Source organism: Palaemon carinicauda, chromosome 42 (assembly GCF_036898095.1).
Source record: "Palaemon carinicauda isolate YSFRI2023 chromosome 42, ASM3689809v2, whole genome shotgun sequence".
Classification (NCBI taxonomy): Eukaryota; Metazoa; Arthropoda; class Malacostraca; order Decapoda; family Palaemonidae; genus Palaemon; species Palaemon carinicauda.
The window spans coordinates 25,252,446-25,271,813 of NC_090766.1; the positions used below are offsets into that span (position 1 = coordinate 25,252,446).

The 19,368-nt window shown below is 49.0% G+C and overlaps 1 protein-coding gene across 3 annotated transcripts in view; it reads right to left on the minus strand.

Annotated features, from left to right (window-relative positions):
* Positions 1 to 18,952, minus strand: part of LOC137632938 (uncharacterized) — a 183,803-nt gene extending 164,851 nt beyond the window's left edge. The window contains exon 1 of one of the 3 annotated variants that reach the window (XM_068365048.1): positions 18,797 to 18,952. The gene's annotated coding sequence lies outside the window, so the exon portion shown is untranslated. The remainder of the gene's footprint in view (positions 1 to 18,796) is intronic. The other 2 variants (XM_068365049.1, XM_068365053.1) reach the window with 2 other exon arrangements.
* Between the last annotated feature and the right edge of the window lie 416 nt (positions 18,953 to 19,368).

A 19,368-nucleotide genomic window follows, 5' to 3' on the forward strand; every position in this document is an offset into this window, starting at 1 on the left:
AAACCAAGTTGAAGTGAACAAGTGGCTTTTTCTGTAGAAAAGCCGATGTTCTTACTGAAGGCATGAAGTTCACTGACCCTTTTAGCCGAAGCCAAGCACACTAGGAAAAGTGTCTTGAGGGTGAGATCCTTCAGGGAGGCTGAATGTAATGGCTCAAACCTGTCTGACATGAGGAACCTTAGGACCACGTCTAAGTTCCATCTAGGAGTTGCCAAACTACGTTCCTTAGAGGTCTCGAAAGACTTAAGGAGATCTTGGAGATCTTTATTGTTGGAAAGATCTAAGCCTCTATGTCGAAAGACCGAAGCCAACATGCTCCTGTAGGCCTTAATCGTGGGAGCTGAGAGGGAGCGAACCTTTCTCAGATGTAAAAGAAAATCTGCGATTTGGGCTACAGAGGTACTGGACGAGGACACAGATGCTGACTTGCACCAGTCTCGAAAGACTTCCCACTTCGACTGGTATACTCTAATGGTAGAAGCTCTCCTCGCTCTTGCAATCGCACTGGCTGCCTCCTTCGAAAAGCCTCGAGCTCTTGAGAGTCTTTCGATAGTCTGAAGGCAGTCAGACGAAGAGCGGGGAGGCTTTGATGGACATTCTTTACGTGGGGCTGACGTAACAGATCTACCCTTAGAGGAAGACTTCTTGGAAAGTCTACCAGCCATCGAAGTACCTCGGTGAACCACTCTCTCGCGGGCCAGAGGGGAGCAACCAACGACAACCTTGTCCCTTCGTGAGAGGCGAACTTCTGCAGTACCTTGTTGACTATCTTGAATGGTGGGAATGCATATAAGTCCAGAAGAGACCAATCCAGTAGAAACGCGTCTATGTGGATTGCTTCTGTATCTAGGACTGGAGAGCAATAGATTGGTAACCTTTTGGTCAACGAGGAGGCAAAGAGGTCTATGGTGGGTTGACCCCAAGTAGCCCAAAGACTCTTGCCCACGTCCTTGTGGAGGGTCCATTCCGTGGGTATCACCTGACCCCTCCGACTGAGACAGTCTGCCAAGACGTTCAAGTCCCCCTGGATGAATCTCGTCAACAGGGAGATGCCTCGATTTCTTGACCATATGAGAAGGTCCCTTGCGATCTCGAGCAGCGTGAAGGAGTGTGTGCCTCCTTGCTTGGAGATGTACGCCAAAGCTGTGGTGTTGTCTGAGTTGACCTCTACCACTTAGTTTCGAAGAAAGCTTTCGAATTTCATCAAGGCCAAGTGGACTGCTAATAGCTCCTTGCCGTTGATGTGCATGCTCTTCTGACTTGAGGTCCACAGACCCGAGCATTCCCGACCGTCCAGGGTCGAACCCCAACCCAAATCTGACGCGTCTGAGAACAACACGTGGTTTGGGTTCTTGACTGCTAGGGATAGTCCCTCTCTCAGACTGATATTGCTGTCCCACCATTTCAGGCATGCCTTTACTGGTTCGGAGACTGGGAATGATACCGTCTCTAACGTCTTGTCCTAGTTCCAGTGAGAGGCTAGATGGAACTGGAGAGGCAGAAGGTGTAGTCTCCCTAGCGAGACAAACTGCTCCAGGGATGAGAGAGTCCCTACGAGACTGTTCCAACTCCTGACTGAACAAACGTTCTCTTTTCAGCATTAGTTGGACTTCGAGCAGGGCTTGTTCTATTCGGGTGGCAGACAGAAAAGCCCGAAAAAACTGGACTGCGAATCTCCATCCCCAAATATAGAATAATCTGGGATGGGATCAGTTGGGACTTTTAGGTTGACCAAAAGTCCCAACTCCCTGGCCAGACTCAACGTCCAATGGAGATCCTGCAGACAGCGAAGACTGGACGATGCTCTGAGAAGCCAGTCGTCCAAGTACAGGGAGGCTCGGCTCCCCGATAGATGAAGGGATTTTGCCACATTCCTCAAGAGCCTCGTAAACACGAGAGGAGCAGGACTGAGGCCAAAGCACAGGGCTCGAAACTGGTACCCCACATTCCTGTAAACAAACCTCAGAAACGGTTGGGAATCCGGGTGTATAGGAATGTGGAAGTATGCCTCCTGAAGGTCGAGAGAGACCATCCAGTCGCCTTCCATTAATGCTGTCAAGACAGCCTGGTAGACTTCATCGTGAAGTTTGTCTTGACAATGAACACATTGAGCGCACTTGCCTCTTACGTACTCCAGCAGTGAACATGGGTGCCAGATCATTGGAGCCATCCCTGAGGGACTTGTTCCTGCAGAGAACGTGGCTGTCAGATATTGGAGCCATCCCTGAAAGCCTTGTTTATGCATGACATAATTGTACAGCAAAACTTCAAACGCTCGAAAAAACTCCTAACAGGAGATGGTCTAGCTCTGAAGTCGACCATAAAATCTTGGAGCGTCTCATGGCCAGGCGCCAGGGAGAGTCTATGAGGTTTGAGAAGTCTATCTGGGCAGAGGCAGGAACTCCCAAGCCGAGAACTTCTCCCGTGTCATATCAGACTCTCGCTCTATAAGCCAGCTTAAAAGTAGGGAAAGCAAAGGCTGTCTCCCCCAAACTCCTCCTGGTGATTAACCAGTCGCCTAGCAAACGTAAAGCTCTCTTAAAAGAGCAAGAGAGCACTAGCCTAGAAAACAACGGCTTCGAAGTAGCTAGGCCTAGTGTAAACTCTGACGTTTAGGCGAACGAGGAGCAGCAGTTACAAAAAGATCCGGACAAAGATCCTTAAAAATCAGCATGATTTATTTAAAGTCCATAGAGGGCTGAGCAGCTTTAGGCTCCTCTCCGTCTGACAGAGTCCTCAAGGGAATATCAGTAGGAGGGGGATCAGCAACTTCCTCATCTGAAGGAACCTTGTCCGACAATTGCCGAGTCTCAAGCAAGGGAGAGACCTGCCGTGGTGGCAATGCTTGACAAGCAGAGTCCACACGCAAAAGAGCAACAGTAGCAGTCAAGGACGCTATGTCATGTAACTGCTTAAAGGACTGACCAGCAACAACAACAGGTGCGGGAGAACGTTCGACGTCAACTCGAGACTGCCTTGACTGCTTAGACTGAGCAGTCAAAACAACTCTTGACTGCGGTGCTTGACGCTCAACGTCAAAACAAGTCAACTATGCTGGTTGGTGAACGTCCTGAACGTCAACAAGAGCAAGCGGCAGCGGCTGAACGTCCACAAGCGGCTGAGAGTCAACACGGGACTGCATCGAGTGAGGCTCTACAAAACACGATTGACGTGACTTTGTAACGTCAATGTCAACAGGACGAGGAAAGGCTCGTTTGGGCGGCTGACGGCCAGGATCTCGATCAGCTAAGCTGCGAGGATCATCGTGAACCTGCTCAACAGACTAGTCCTCCATAAGAGAGGCAAGCTTATTCTGCATGTCTTGCCGTACAACCCATTTAGGATCAACGGGAATGGTTGCGGTAAGAGACGAGGGCAACGTCTGTGACTGCAAAACCTTGCCTACAATAAGACTCTCGGAGCCTGTGTTACGCTTTTGTTTAGGCGGCGAGCAGTCTTCCAATGACTGCATAGGGTCAGAGCTGTCCTAATGGCTACAACCAGGACGCTGGACCTGTCCTGAAAGGACTGACTTTCGCTTAAAGGGCCTCGAAACCTTGCTCCACGGTTTCTTACGCGAAAAGCCTTCGGATGACGAGGAGAAAAACGTCTCGCTCGTCTTATGGTAGGGGCGGTCTTGATGAGACACGCCTGAAACCATAGAGGGAACGTCTGTTCGCTGATCAAGGCCTCTCGAACCCATAAGTCGTACGACATTACTTCTCCCCTGGGCTTGGGAGCATGCAAGAGGTCTCAGACTAGGCGAACGACAGGCCCGAACAGACGAACCCTCGGTCGCAACACTGATAAGACTTTGCGCAATTATCACTTTATCACTACGATTTTCTGTTTTGCACTTACTTCACTGAAATCGAATTTTTCAACAATTCACATTAGGTATGAATAAAACTGATTTCTACCTGAAGCACGCAATTCTACCCTCATCAAAAGGTTATAATTGCGAAATAAGTCGTATAATGTAAGCACATTAATACAAGCAAAAAACAGTAAACATATATTATGATAAAAAGATCAGTGGCTGGGAAGGAGACTAAACACTAGTTCATTTAAAACTACGTTTTCAATCTCTCACCGTACAATGCCTTGGGACGAGAATAAAAACTAAAAACGTTTTATCCTTTCTCCCCGTACAGAGACTAGGGACGAGAGTAAAAAACTGACTCGAGAACAACGTTACTCGCTTGGGACGAGAATAAAGATCGGAACGTTCTCTCTTCCTCTCTCTCTCTCTCTCTCTCTCTCTCTCTCTCTCTCTCTCTCTCTCTCTCTCTCTCTCTCTCTCTCTCTCTTGAATTCGCACCGAAGAGAAAAGCCCACTTACCTTTCGTCAATAAACAGGTTATTTGACCAAAGGAAAAAACTGAAAGGTTTTTCAATTAACAAGTTCCTTTAAAATAGAATTTAAAACCTTTAAGTTTGAAAGAAGAATGAACAAAACGTCAGAATCGATTTACTCTTTCTGCAAAGTGAAACCGTGATTCTCTCTATCGTAACGATAGAGCGCAAACTGCGTAGCATAAAAAAACTAAACGTTAGTTCATCTTTGAAACAGTACGAAGACTATTCAAAGAAAATCTTTCATAAAATATCTACTAAAAAATATTCATTTAATAAGTTTTAAATCATTTGCTCTGTAAAAGTTATTTACGATTGAAAGGGCTCAACGTTGTTTAACTTCGGTTTCCAAGTTAGGACCGCCTACTCTCTAGGGGAGGAATAGGTAAGGTCGCATATAAACAAATCATTAAAATTTATCTTGATGTTTATTATAAATGGAAAGCTAATCGAAGAGGCCTAATAAAGGCGGTTGAGATATAAAATATATAGAGGAAAATCTATAATTAATAACAACAATTTATAACGTGATAAGATAATTGCTAAAAGCCTAAAACACACTTCCGTACTAAGGGAAGGGTCGGCCATTTAAAAGTCAAAGAAAGTCCAAAAAACAATCCAAAGTCATCAACAATTAAATCTATCCAAAAACGAGTTCAAGATTTAAGTTGAAGATAAAACACCTGCACTGCGAAAGCTCAAACCAAAAGGAAGTACTTCACCAAGACTGTTGAAAAACTCCAGGTTAACAGCGAGTAATGGTACGTCTTGTCGATCAGACCGACAGAGAAAAATTGGGTCTGTTTACATGTATATGCGGTATCTGGCCGATAGTTGGCGCTAGTGGGCACACCCGCAACCTTCATAGCGATCGCTCGCGAGTTTTTGTGTGTTTTTCTGTCGAGCCGCCGGAGGCTCAGCTATTATATATTCACCGGCTAAGTTAAATATTTAAAAATAACAGAATTATAATTATGTAATTCATCTAAGAATGATCACAAATAGTAAGAACCACTGACCGCCAAAGGGAAGTGTTCTCTACAGAGAAGCTGAAAAGTTAAAAATACAATTAGATTTCTTTAAAAATAATTGAGATAAATAAACGGAATAGCCACCCAACCCCCAACGGGAAAGAAGCTTCCGTAATAGTACGTAGTAATAGTAAGAGGTGAACGACCTCGAGTAGAGAGAGAGACTGTAGTCAATCTAAACTACCACATTCCCTTCGTTGAGAATCAGAGTTCCTGTAGGAAAGGAGAAACTGCGAAGATAATAGATGAATGAAGAAAGTCCAGCGATGACGATTCCCCACGGCGGCCGAGTTAACGGAAAGCCGAAGAAACTACCGAAGGACCAAGAGGGAGAGGCCGCACCCCATGACGTGAAACCGTGGTGGCCTAGCACTACGCCGGTGACGTTGTCGTACACTACACACACAGCACAAACACTGAAAAGAAAACTTACTACATTTCTATACACAAATATATACATAAACATAAAGAATGTTTATATGACAAATTCGGAGATAATTTGTATTTTTCCTAACCATACAAACCTTAGCTATTTACATTGGGTTTACTTTCGGCGTAGCTGAAATGACGAGCCAATAGTTTTTAACGAGGGTTAATTACCCCCACGCTAGTTAGCAGGGGGTAGGGGAAGGGGTAGCTTGCTACCCCTCCCCCCCCCCCCACACACACACCGGTGATTTGCTTCACTTCACTTAGAGGTAGGACTTGACTTGGGGGACAGGGCTGGCGGGCAAATATGTGTAAATAGCTAAGGTTTGTATGGTTAGGAAAAATACAAATTATCTCCGAATTTGTCATTTGTTCCGTAACCAAAATACAAACCACGCTACTGTATTTACATTGGGTGACTTACCCCTTAGGAAGGGTGGAAAGTCCCCAGCCTTACTGACTTTGGCTTTACCCGGGGGCTCCGCCTCCCAGTGAGTAGCACTTGAGAAAAGGAGCCCCAGCACCTCACAAGTTCCCTGCTTCGCAAGGAACGTGTAGCCTACATAAGTTGTGTGTGGAGGAAAGAGCGTGACTCGTCCTATGAAGTTGACCTTGAGACCTTTAGATAGGAATCTAGGATAGGACGTTCCCAATACCACCTCGTCAGGGTATGGGGGACGCGACAGTATTAAAATTAATACTAGGAGCACAAGGAAGCATGGGTTACCTGCAGAGGTTGAGGTCAGCTATGCGGAGACCAGGATGCTTCTTCACCAAGAGAGGGGATGATGAAGAAAGAAGTAAGGGTCAGACATACTCTTTCATTCACGCAGACTAAAACCGGGTAACAATGCCCTCAACCTACTGCTACTTGTCCATAAAGGAGCCTGAGGTTAGACCAGCTGTTGTGCAGCCACCACAGGGCCGATAGAAAACGTATCGAGGCTCCTGTGGGTCACGTCCTGCAGGTAGTGGGCTGTGAAGGTTGGCTGACGCTTCCAGACCCCAGCTTGAAGCACCTGCGTCACAGAGAAGTTTCTCTTGAAGGCCAGGGACGTAGCAATGCCCCTGACGTCGTGTGCCCTAGGGCGACGTGACGGAGGAGGGTCTGGATTCAAGGCGTGATGGATAACGCTTCGAATCCAAGCCGAGATGGTATTCTTGGTGACCCTCCTCTTCGTCCTGCCTGTGCTAACAAACAATGCTCGCACTTGCGGACAAACTGCAGCTGTTCTCTTCAAGTAATACCTCAGACTCCTCACTGGACATAGTAGCAGCTGGTCTGGGTCACTTGTTACAGAACGGAGACTCGCGATCCTGAAAGAGTCAAATCGTGGGTTCGGCACTCCAGGATTCTGAGTCTTGGCAACAAACTCAGGGACGAACCTGAACGTTACTTCCCCCCATCCCCTTGAACGGGCGATGTCGTACGAGAGACCATGAAGTTCACTAACTGGCTTGGCAGAGGCCAAAGCGAGCAGGAAAGCCGTCTTCCAAGACAGGTGGCTATCAGAGGCCTGGCGTAATGGTTCGAAGGGAGGTCTCTTAAGAGCCCTAAGGACCCGAACCACATTCCAAGGAGGAGGTCTCACTTCCGACTGAGGGCAGGTAAGCTCATAGCTACGTATGAGTACTGTAGAGAAGAGTTCCAGCGAGGAAGAAATGTCCACTCCTTTCAGCCTAAAAGCCAAGCTTAAGGCTGAGCGATAGCCTTTCACCGCTGAGACCGAAAGGCGCATTTCCTCCCGCAAATAAACGAGGAACTCCGCTATTGCTGGAATAGTGGCATCGAGTGGAGAGATACCCCTCCCACGACACCAACCACAGAAGACTCTCCACTTCGCCTGGTAGACTCCCTCAGAGGACTTTCGCAGGTGCCGAGACATCCTCTCTGCAACCTGTTGCGAAAAGCCCTTCTCTGTGAGGAGACGCTGGACAGTCTCCAGGCGTGAGGCCGAAGCGAGGCTACGGCCTTGTGGAAGATGTTGCAGTGTGGTTGTCTGAGTAGCTCGTGTCGTGGGGGAAGTTCTCTTGGGAGCTCCGTTAGGAGCTGCAGAAGGTCCGGGAACCATTCCGCGTGATGCCATAGCTGAGCTATCAGTCATCGAACAGTTGACCGATAGTCTGGTCCTGTGAGCACCCTTCTCATCAGACAGAACGGTGGGAAGGCGTACACGTTGATGTTGTCCCACCGTTGTTGGAAAGCATCTTGCCAGAGTGCCTTGGGGTCCAGGACTGGGGAGCAGTACAGGGGCAGCTTGAAATTCAAAGCTGTCGCGAACAGATCCACGGTCAGGGAACCCCACAAAGTCAGGACTTTGTTGGCTATCTGAGGATCCAAAGACCACTCGGTGCTCAATATCTACGAAGCCCTGCTCAGACTGTCGGCGAGCACATTCCTCTTGCCAGGAATGAAGCGAGCTGATAGTGTTATCGAGTGGACTTCGGTCCACCTCAGAATCTCTACTGCAAGATGGGATAGCTGCTGCGAAAAAGTACCTCCCTGCTTGTTGATATAAGCCACTACCGTGGTGTTGTCACTCATCACCACCACGGAGTGACCCGCCAGGGTCCATTGGAACTGCTGAAGAGCCAGAAAGACGGCCTTCATCTCTAGCAGGTTGATGTGCAGGTACTTTTCTGATTCTGACCAAAGGCCTGAGGTCCTCTGGTTCAGAATGTGCGCCCCCCACCCTTCTTTTGACGCGTCCGAAAACAGTGTCAATTCCGGGGGGAGGAGGAGAAGATCCACTCCCTTTCACAGGTTCTCGTCGACCAGCCACCACCGCAGGTCCGCCTGTTCCGAAGGTCCTATTGGGGCCTGTAAGTCCGGGGAATCGGATCCTTGATTCCACCGGGACTTGAGCCGCCACTGCAGGGATCTCATCCTGAGACGGCCGTTTGGAACCAGACGAGCCAGGGAGGACAGGTAACCTAAGAGACGCAACCACTATTGGTCGGGAAGCTCTTCTCGCCTGAGGAAGGGTTCCGCCACCCTCCTCAGCCTTGCTATCCTGTCGTCTGATGGAAAGGCTTTGTGGAGATTGGTGTCTAACAACATGCCTAGATAAACCAGTCGTTGGGACAGCTGCAGAGAGGACTTCTCGAGATTTACCACGATCCCCAGATCCTGGCAAAGTCCCAAAAGCCTGTCTCGGTGTTGAAGAAGGGTCGACTCCGAATCTGCTAGGATCAGCCAGTCGTCCAGATAACGAAGGAGACGGATGCCGTTCCTGTGCGCCCAAGATGAAATCAGGGTGAACACTCTGGTGAACACCTGAGGTGCTGTGGAGAGACCGAAGCACAGCACCTTGAACTGGTAGGTCTTGCTGTCTAGGCTGAATCTTAAGTACTTCCTGGAAGACGGATGGATTGGGATCTGGAAGTACGCGTCCTATAGATCCAGTGTGCACATGAAGTCTTGTGGTCTCACTGCAAGTCTGACTGTGTCCGCTGTCTCCATGCTGAACGGAGTTTGCTTGACAAACTTGTTCAGAGCTCAGAGGTCGATGACAGGTCTCCAGCCTCCAGACGCCTTCTTTACAAGAAAGAGTCGACTGAAGAAGACTGGGGAGCCGTCGACGACCTCCTGGAGAGCATCCTTGAGCATGGTCTCGACTTCTGCCCGAAGGGCTAGCCCCTTTACCGATCCCATGGCATAGGAGCTCAACGACACTGGATTCGCCGTCAGGGGAGGTTAAGATGTCGTGAATGGGACGCGATGGCCTTGGCCGATCACAGAGACCGTCCAAGCATCGGCCCCTTGTTGCTGCCACCTGTGGACGCAACTTTGAAGGCATCCCCCCACAGGTAGACACGCGGGGGGACTGCCACTCCTAGCGTTTACGGCCGCGGCCGCTCCCTCTAGGAGTCTTGCCTCCCCTGGAGGACTTACCGCCCCTCTTGTCCTTGGCTGGAAAGGGCTGGGGCTTAGACACCACTTTCTTAGCTGCAGGTGCCTGCTTTCGTGTCTTGCGAGGCTGCTGCTGCTGCGGTTGCTGTGGTTGCTGTGGAGCTGGAGGCTTATAGGGCCGAGATGCAAGGGCCCTTTGGAGGAGGGAGTCCTGGCTCGACTTCCTCCACCTCTCAGCTGTGCGTTCCATGTCTTGCTCGAACAGATTCCCCCCAAGGAGGGAAGCATGCCTGAGCCTGCAGACATCTACGGCGGGGACCTTAAGGTGGATCTTCTCGGTCACCGCATCACGATGCTTCAACACCGAGTTGGCCCAAAGGTTGGTAACCTGATGTGCCAGGAACTCGATGGAGCGAGTGCCCGAGAGGAGGAAGGTCTCCAGGGCCTTCCTATTGGTCTCCTTAGACAGATCCTCGGAGCGCAATAGGATGCCCAGAGAACCTAGCCAGATATCCAGCCACGAAGTGGCCTGCATGGCACACTTCGCAACCTTCTCATGGCTCAGGATCTCCGACGCCGAGAATATCACCTTCCGGGCGGAGAGCTTCTCAAGGGGAACTCCCCTAGCGAGCTCTTCTGCCGAATGATGGAGGGGAAGAGCGAGGCTAGACTCCCCCATGATCTCAAAATACCTCCTCTGCTGAAGACGAGGAGGTGGGAGGAGTTTGTTCCCGGCAGAGGAACGACTGGAGGAAGCGAGAACCGCGAGTTGAGCATTGGCCCTGGCTCTGGCACTCTTCAGCCCCTGGGACCAGGGCAAAGCCGCGCTGACCTGGGGGGGCTTCTGAGTACCGTACACCTGATCCAGGACCATGTCCTTGCCTTCAAGGGGGACGATCAAGGGGTCCATGAACCCGTTGAGCTGTCTCATCAGGCTCAGGACTTGCCAGAAGGCGTGCTCAGACTCTTGCTGGTCTCCTCCCTGCAGACTGGCAGCTAAGTCTCCCGTCCCCGGAATCTCTTCCTGGGGAGAAGCGTGGATGTTCTCCCGGGGTGCAGCTGGGTCCTGACGAATTCGAGAAGACGACTTCGGAATCGTCTTGGAGTCTTTAGGTTCCCTCCTGGGCAGGATACACGACCCCAACAAAGAGGTCTGGAAGGCGCCTTCCACGCGAGACGATTCCCCTCCATGAGGAGACGACTCCCCCCTTGGTGCCGAGGGGGAGACCGCTCCCTCACTAGATTCTCCTGAAGACGGAAAAGCCTCGTCTTCAGGAGAAGGAGAAAGCGCCTGCGAAGGGGATGGAGCCTTCCTGACGGACCTCTTAGGAACCAGCTTCTCCCTGGGACAAGTCACCACGAAGTCCATTCCTCTCCTTCTCTTCAGCGGGGGCGAGGCCGCCGTTGGCTTGTGTCCTTGATCGGCGAGTGCCGGCTTCATAGCCTTCACTAACGCCCGCATCAGAGGACCAACCAAGACTGCCGAGACACGGACACAGAGTCCGAAATTCTCGCTGGAAGGAAGGGGATCGGGCGATCCTTCGGAGTGGACACCACTGGACCTGCCTGTAAGGAAAAAGGGGAAGAAAGTTGTTCTAACCTCTCCGATGGGTCTTCCCTATCCTGAAAAAGAGACCTGCGCTTAGGCGGGGGCGATCCTGATTGCGGTCTGGCGACACGCGTCCCTGCTGCTGTCGCGAGCTGCGGAACCCGACGCTAACGGGGGTCGTGCTGATGCTCATGCGTAGGCGACACTAAGGAGTCGCGAGCGAGAGGCTGTTGAACCGCGGTCGCGCACGGGTGAACGATCGCGTGGGCGTGTAGGCGAGTGAGCGCGTGGGCGAGCTGGCGAGTGAGCGCGTGGGCGAGCTGGCGAGTGAGCGCGTTGGCGCATGGGCGAATGAGATCGCTCCGTCGACCGCTGTCGATGGTGTCCAGGGGACCTGTAACGCGTGGGAGATTGATAGCGAGCAGGCGATCGATGGCACGTAGGCGAGCGATGGCGCGTTGGCACATGGTGGCGCGTTGGCACATGGTGGCGCGTTGGCGAGCGATGGCGCGTAGAACGCGCAGGCGAGCGACCGCGCATGGGCGAGCTGGAAGAAGGAGACACATGTCTCTCCAGATCCTCTGGGCGCCGACGCGTAGGAGAGCGCTTGCGCGCAGGCGAAAAATCACACGGGCAGTCAATAGATCGCTGATGTTCAGGGGATCGCTGACGCGCTGGGGACCGTTGACGCGCAGGAGATCGCTGACGAGCAGGCGAAAGTTGATGCGTCTGTGATCGCTGGCGAGCAGAAGGGCGACGCGTGGAACCCTGTGTGGGAGCTGCCAGCGCGTTGCGCAAAGGCGAACGTTCACGAATGGCCTCAGGAACAGGAGGAGTGTGGGCGCAAGGGCGTACAGTAGCTTTAGAAGTACGCGTAGGCGACCGCGAGCGTAGTTGCGCTGGAACAGGCTGACGAGCAGGATCGCGAGGGCGAGGAGAAGAAGAGTCCTTGTCCAAGACCTGAACCGAAGTTCTAGGTCACGCGGGCGAACGTGGGCGCACAGGGCGCGTATCAGGAACTGGGAGCGCAGGTGCGCTCTGACGGGCAGGAGATCTAGAGCGCTCAGGAAACCGATGGCGCGCCGGGCGCACAACAGGAACAGCAGGATGTTTGGAGTCCTCAGGAGAGCGCTGGCGAGCAGTGGGGCGACGATCATCAGGAGAGCGCTGACGAACAGGAGAGCGCTGACGAACAGGAGAGCGCTGGCGATCAGGAGAACGCTGACGAGCAGGAGAGCGCCTGTGCGCTAACTCTGCAGAAGGGTGCGCAGGGGAACCCTGACACGCAAGGGAAGTACCCACACCGTGGGAGGCAACCCTTTGCCCCGAAGGGACCATTGCCCGTCTGATGACGAGGTCAGACTGCTGTCCATCTGCACCAGGGGCGGAAGGTCTGGAAGGCGTTGGAGAACGAGATCGATCCCCGGAGAGGTCTAAGGAGGCAGGAGCTGCAGGCTGCTTACGGCGAGGAGAATCCCCATCGGAGGAAGGAGGCAAAGATTCAAAAAGGCGTCTCTTAGCACCCTTATAGGGAGACGGGAGGCCCTTACGACGTAGCGGACGGTGAGCCTTACGGCGAAGGCGGCCACGAGAAGGGTCATCAGGATCATCCGTCCTCCGAAGGGGAGTCTCAGTCAAAAAGCTCCCCCGAGAGGAAGGCTTGGCAGCAGAAGAGCCCGTGGGACTCCCTTCCCCCTTCGAAGGATGTACAGAAGGGGGAGGAGAGCCTTCAGCAACGTCATCCTCATCAGGAACCGCAGAGGTTTGCCCCGACCCGTCAGAAGCCTCTGTCACCACGACGTCGACGATAGATAGAGGATCTACCTCTGCAATCACCGGCGACTGCTTAACAGCGGCCCCCAACTGGACAAGGTCAAACAGGGCTTCCTTGGAGGGCAGGCCCTTAAGCCCCAAGGAAGCCCAAAGCTGAAAGAGATCATCATGAGACAAAGAATCATTATAAACAACCTTCCCGGGGGAGGAGGGGGAGCCGCCCCGCTATGGGAGGCGACGCCCTCTCCCCCACCCCAAGGTCGGGAAATAGAACTAGGGCCTGCGCTCCCACTCGGCAATCTCTCCTTCGGAGCCGGACGAGGGGGAGCTTCGGAGGAGGTTTGGGCGACGGAAGAAGAGCCCCGAGAGCCTTCCTCCTTCAAGGCAACCCCAGAAGGAGAACGGTCTCTCTTGGACTTCTTCTTACGCCGGCGGCCAAACTTCTCCCACTGGGAGGCAGACCACTCCCTACACTCACTACAAGTATTTTCTCTGTCACACCGTCGGCCTCGACACTGCGGGCAAAGGGTGAGAGGATCCGTATCCACCGCAGCCATGAAAGTACCGCAAGGGCGACCGGCAATACCAGGGCACTTGCGCATGATGGATATCCAAGGGTGAGGCCAACTTCAAACACACACAAGCTGAGGAAAAGCAAAAAAGATTAAGGCTGTCAAACGAGGACAATGGACAGACACGTCTGTTCATCGCCGGAGCCAAAAGTGAAGTGAAGCAAATCACCGGTGTGTGGGGGGGAGGGGTAGCAAGCTACCCCTTCCCCTACCCCCCGCTAACTAGCGTGGGGGTAGTTAACCCTCGTTAAAAACTATTGGCTCGTCATTTCAGCTACGCCAAAAGTAAACCCAATGTAAATAGCGTGGTTTGTGTTTCGGTTACGGAACAAATATATATTACAAGTATAAGAAAAAGTAAGTAAAAAGACAAAAAGCATTAATGGCTATCAAACAGGCGAGGGTGAAAGCGGACACATCCAATCACCACCCGAGCCAAAGTAAAAGTGAGCTCAGCACACAGGTGTGTGAGGGGGGAGGGGTGGCAAGCTACCCCTCCCTAACCCCCCGCTAACTAGCGATGAGGGTAGTAAACCCTCGTTAAAATTCTAATGACTCGTCTTTTCAGCTATGCCGAAAGTAATACCCATATTAAATAGCGTGGTTTGTATTTCAGTTACGGAACAAAGAAGAAAGACAGAGATGATGAGAATGTAGTATGTAATGGAAGATGAAATATCAGTGGAAGGAGAAAGGATTAATGAGGTAGAATCATTCAAGCATTTAGGAACTATAATCTCCAATACAGGGTCTTTAGAATTAGAGTTAAGTGAAAGATTGAAAAAGGCAAATCAGACAATGGCTAGGTTAAGTAAAATTTGGAAATCAAGTCGCTTGAAATTACATATAAAAATCAGACTATATATCAGTTTAGTGAGATTGGTGTTACTCAATGGAAATGAGTCATGGTATGACAATAAAACAAACTCCAATATATTTAGTAGATTTGAGAACAAAACCCTCAGAAGAATATTGGGAGTTATATGGCAGGTCAAAATTAGAAATGAAACTACTGTATAAGACAGATTACTCGAGTGCCATATGTGGATGAGCTCATGATGAAGAGTAGATGGAGATGGTTTGGACATGCTCTTCGCACTCCCCCAAGAGAGATTAGTTCATCAGACGTTCAGCTGGCCTCCACAAGGCACTAGAAGAGTTGGAAGACCCAAACCTACAAGGCTGAGGAATATGAAGTGCAAAGTTGGAGATGATGAATGGAGAAATATTGAATTAAAAGCTCAAGATAGAAACAACTGGCAAAATCTAACCGAGGCCCTTTGCGTCAATAGGTATAGGAGGAGATGATGATGATGAATGTTCAATTACCTTTAAATAAAAAATATATCTTGCCCAGAAAGCATACTGCTCCTCTTATTTAGGACTCTGTGCATAGCACTGCGGAGAGAGATGGGAACCCAAGAAAAGAAAATAAGGAAATTTGAGGTTCTAGCTGGGTCCCCTTGCCCAGTACTGTATGAAAAAAATCGAGGGGTGGTACCCAGAGCCCAGTTCTCTTGACTGTTTACCTTTTGCCCAGATTTATGGGTATTCCACCGTCTTTTTGTGTCGTGAACGTTGGAGTGTGGTTGGCATTCGGACACTAGGAAGTCTGCGTGCTACATCTGACCACAGTCCGCAAACCACTACAGCGTTGTAGTGTTGCATAGCCGAACGCTGCGCTATAGTGCCCCAGGCAGCAAAGAGCACTGGAGGTAGCTTAGCTGGCCACCTGTTTTTAGAATGATCTATCTCAGAAGCAGGTTTGGTCTGGGATCGTTTAGGAAAAGGACGGGTTGAGGAGTGATGTGCTGATGGAAGCACGTACGCTTACCTCTTCCTCTAGACAAAGAACACCTAGACATTGATCGTGAACGCAAGGTTCGAGATCGTGAACGTACTGTCAGTGATCAGGGGTATCTAGCCCTCAATCGAGAACGGCGTGAATGTCATGAGTGCCTAGTTCACGAACGTGAGCGTTGGCCTTGAGATCGTGAACGGGAACTTCGTCCTCCCTAACGTGAGCGTCGTCCTCGTGATCTACAATGCGACCGTCCATACTCAATTGCTCGTGATCATGAAGAACGCGATCGCAAGACTATATCTCGAAAAGAGGATCGCCTCCGAGGAGGTCGTTGAGACTGTCGGTCTTTTGAGCATGAAGCTCTAGAGCAAGAACGCCTTCTAGATGAAGACTGTTAGGATCGCAATGACCTACAATCCTGATGATCTTCAGATTGTTGCGAACGATGATCAGGAAAAGAATGTCCCGAAGGACGAGAAGATGGAGAAACTCGTCCCCGCGCAGGCTGGTGGAAGAAGCACTGGTCTCTTGAAGATCATCACCTATAGCCAAAGTATTCCTGTGGGGAGCAACAGAAGGCTGAGGGTTAACGGACGACGATGTCCCAGGATGGCAAGTAGGATCGTCGTCACCAGGAGGCCGTTGGAGGAGCGAACGCGAGCAATCGCCTAGTCCATGCATTGGATGTGGAAGACTTTGGAGTAGGATCCTTCCTGGCACCAGGCTGAAGGAGTCGAACAAGCTCTTCCTTCGTAGGGGGTGAAGAAACCCACAGGGACAGCCACATCTGCAACACATCTGCAAGGGAAAATGGCTCCCCGGCGGCTGGAGGTGAAGTTGCTCTTCTATGGGTAGCAACTAGCCCCCAGTGCCCCGGAGTTGCCAAGGAGTTAAGCAGTCTGCGCTTCTGCTCAATCGCCCCTCGGTAGAGCGTAAATGAGAAGGAGCTTCAGAAAGAGGTTTGGGGGTGCGAGAGGAAGAAGAACGCGCTTTCCTTGCCCCTGAGGAAGAAAGACTGCGCTTAGCCTCCTTCTTTCTGCGCCAACCAAACTTCTCCCATTGGGAGGCAGGGCACTCCCTACACTCTACACAGGGCGAGCCCTCTACACGAAGGACACAGAGTGTGGGTCGGTCTCCAGCGATGACATAAAGGTACCACACGCAACACCCTCGCGCCCAGGACAGAATTGCATTTAGGAGATCAGATGAAGCAAGCACACCTGAAAAGATTACAATGTCATATAACAGCTTTGGTAGAAGAGAGAGGATACGTCCGGTCTCTACCGAGCCAAAAGAAAGAGTGACGTAGCTCACAACTGTGAGAGTATATATAGAGGTGGCTGGGTACCCCCAGCCACCCCTGGCCTACCCGCTCAAGCAGTTAGGCAGGGTTGCCACCTCACACTTTTAGTCCACATAAATAACGTAAGATTTGTTAGTTTGGGAATAAATGGTTCTAAGATTTCAAAATTTATGACTTAAAATCCACATTTTAAAAAGGAAACAAAGACATGAACACCACCTACCCTAAGATTCTCTACCTAACCTAACCTAGGAATTGTACCCTTACCTACCAGGGGGCTAAGTGCCTGCGATCCCCCTTAGACTAAAGTAATCTTAGCTGACCCTAAGAATAAGTCTCAACCCTGTGTTTATTTCCCAAATGGCAATACTACTGGCAAGGTAACAGTAAATCCTATTTCGAAAATTGTAAAATTAGCTTCATATTATCGTATTTTAGATCCAAATAATGGGTGAATGTAGATTGCTGGGACAGGTATAAACTTTTTTATTACATGTTGAATTGATTTTATGGTAATTGTATAGAACACCACGCTCTCCTTTTACTCCAATATAATGTAATCCTGCAGTTCTCACCTTCTTGCACAGTAATTAGGGGGTTATTTAAATTCTGGGAAAGCAATAATTAGCAAGATATGTTGAAGAGGGGGGAAGGGGTTATAAAAAGAAAATAGCTCGGTTTCCTCACTAAATGACTTGGAACTGTCATGTCAACATCGTCAACCAAACAGAATTCGTGATGCCAGCGTACATAAACAGAAGTTTGTGATGCCAGCTTACATTTGATTTACTGTATATTCAAAATATACTTAATTAAAAATGGATTAATTACTCAAAAGTGTCCTTAAAATATGCAATTTACAAATAGTGACACTTTTGAGTAATCATAATTCTTGATTAAGTATATTTTGAATATACAGTATATCAAATGTAAGCTGGCATCACGAACTTCTGTTTATGTACGCTGGCATCACAATCTGTTTGGTTGACTATGTTGACGTCAGTTCCGTGTCGTTTAGTGAGGAAACCGAGTTATTTTCTTTTTATAATCCCTTCTCCCCTCTTCAACATATCTGGCTAATTATTGCTTTCCTAGAATTTAAATAACCACCTAATTACTGTGTAAGAAGGTGAGAACTGCAGGATTACATTATATTGGAGTAAATGGACAGCGTGGTGTTCTATACCATTACCGATTTTATTTAAGGGGAAGTTTATCTTGGTTTGATATACAACATGAAGCTAGTTTTACTATTTAAGATATATGACTTACTGTTACCTTGCCAGGAGTGAAGCTGGTTGGGAAACGAACAAGGGGTTGAAACTTAGTCTCAGGATAAGCTAAGGATATGGCAATCAGAGGGGGGTCGCAGAGGGCGTAGCCCGGCAGCAGGTAAGGATAGGCGCGTAGATTAGGTTAGGTGGGAAACATTAGGTTAGGTTGTATTCGTTTGTTTATTTCCCTTTTAAATAACTTCCCCATAAAGAAAATCAATTTGACAGGTAAAAAGAAAGTTTACATGTCTCAATGAACTGCATTAACTGACCCCCCCCCCGCACCCCCAAAAAAAATACATATCACTAATGAATGTAATGAAAAATACCAACTCCAAGTGAACAAGGCGGTATGTCTGCGCTTGCCGTGGCCCAAAACAAAAGTGGCTATTCGGTGACAGGTGGGTGGGCAAGCATTTCTCCTCTCGCCATCTGTCGTTAACCAATGAGGAGACATCCCTATTCTGATGAGCGAAAGGTTTGTATATGAATGGGAGCAAATAATTTTTTCCGGGTTTTTGTTTCAAACAAACCAACCTTCATTTCTATCAGGCCAGCTAGATAAGGACATTATGACCTAAGCCCCTAGGTCTGGTTAAGCAACCGTATATTTCCTTTAATCACTATTACCTATTACCACCGAACCATAAGCTGTCCGGACCAAGGACTTATTTTATCGGTTAAAACCGCCCCAAAACTACGGTATTTGCTATTGTCTAACAGCTCCAGTAGAATGAGAAATTAATGTGATACCTACGACAGTAGAACTACATCTAAAACATCTAGCAAACTAAAACATTAACAAGGTGCACAAGTGATATTTCTTTCACAAAAAAATGTAATAAAACTTACATTGCCATCAGTACCAAGAGAACTATTTTGTAGACAGTCTGGAGTAACTAAAACCAAAAAACAAAAAAAATAAACAACTACATTTGTGAGAGTAAGAGAGATTTCAAAGCGATAAAGATTGAAAGCTTGTTAATTCTGTAAACAAACAACTACCAGTCACAGAAATACTTCTTCTTCCTTTTTCTGTTATGTATTTCGATAGTTACCGCTTTACGACTTGTGCGGATACAGATATTATTATTATTATTATTATTATTATTATTATTATTATTATTATTATTATTATTATTATTATTATTATTATTATATACACGCAGTAAGCTACAACCCTAATTGGAAATGCAGGATACTATAAGACCCAACAGAGAAAATAGCCCAGTGAGGAAAGGAAATAAATAAACTACGAGTAGTAATAAAAATTTAAATAGAATATTTATAAAACAGCAACAACGTTAAATTATATCTATTATATATAAACTATAAACACTTAAAAAGGGGAGGGAAACAAGATAGAATAGCGTGGCCGAGTTTACCTGAAAGAGAACTCGATTACTCAAGACAGTGGAAGGTTC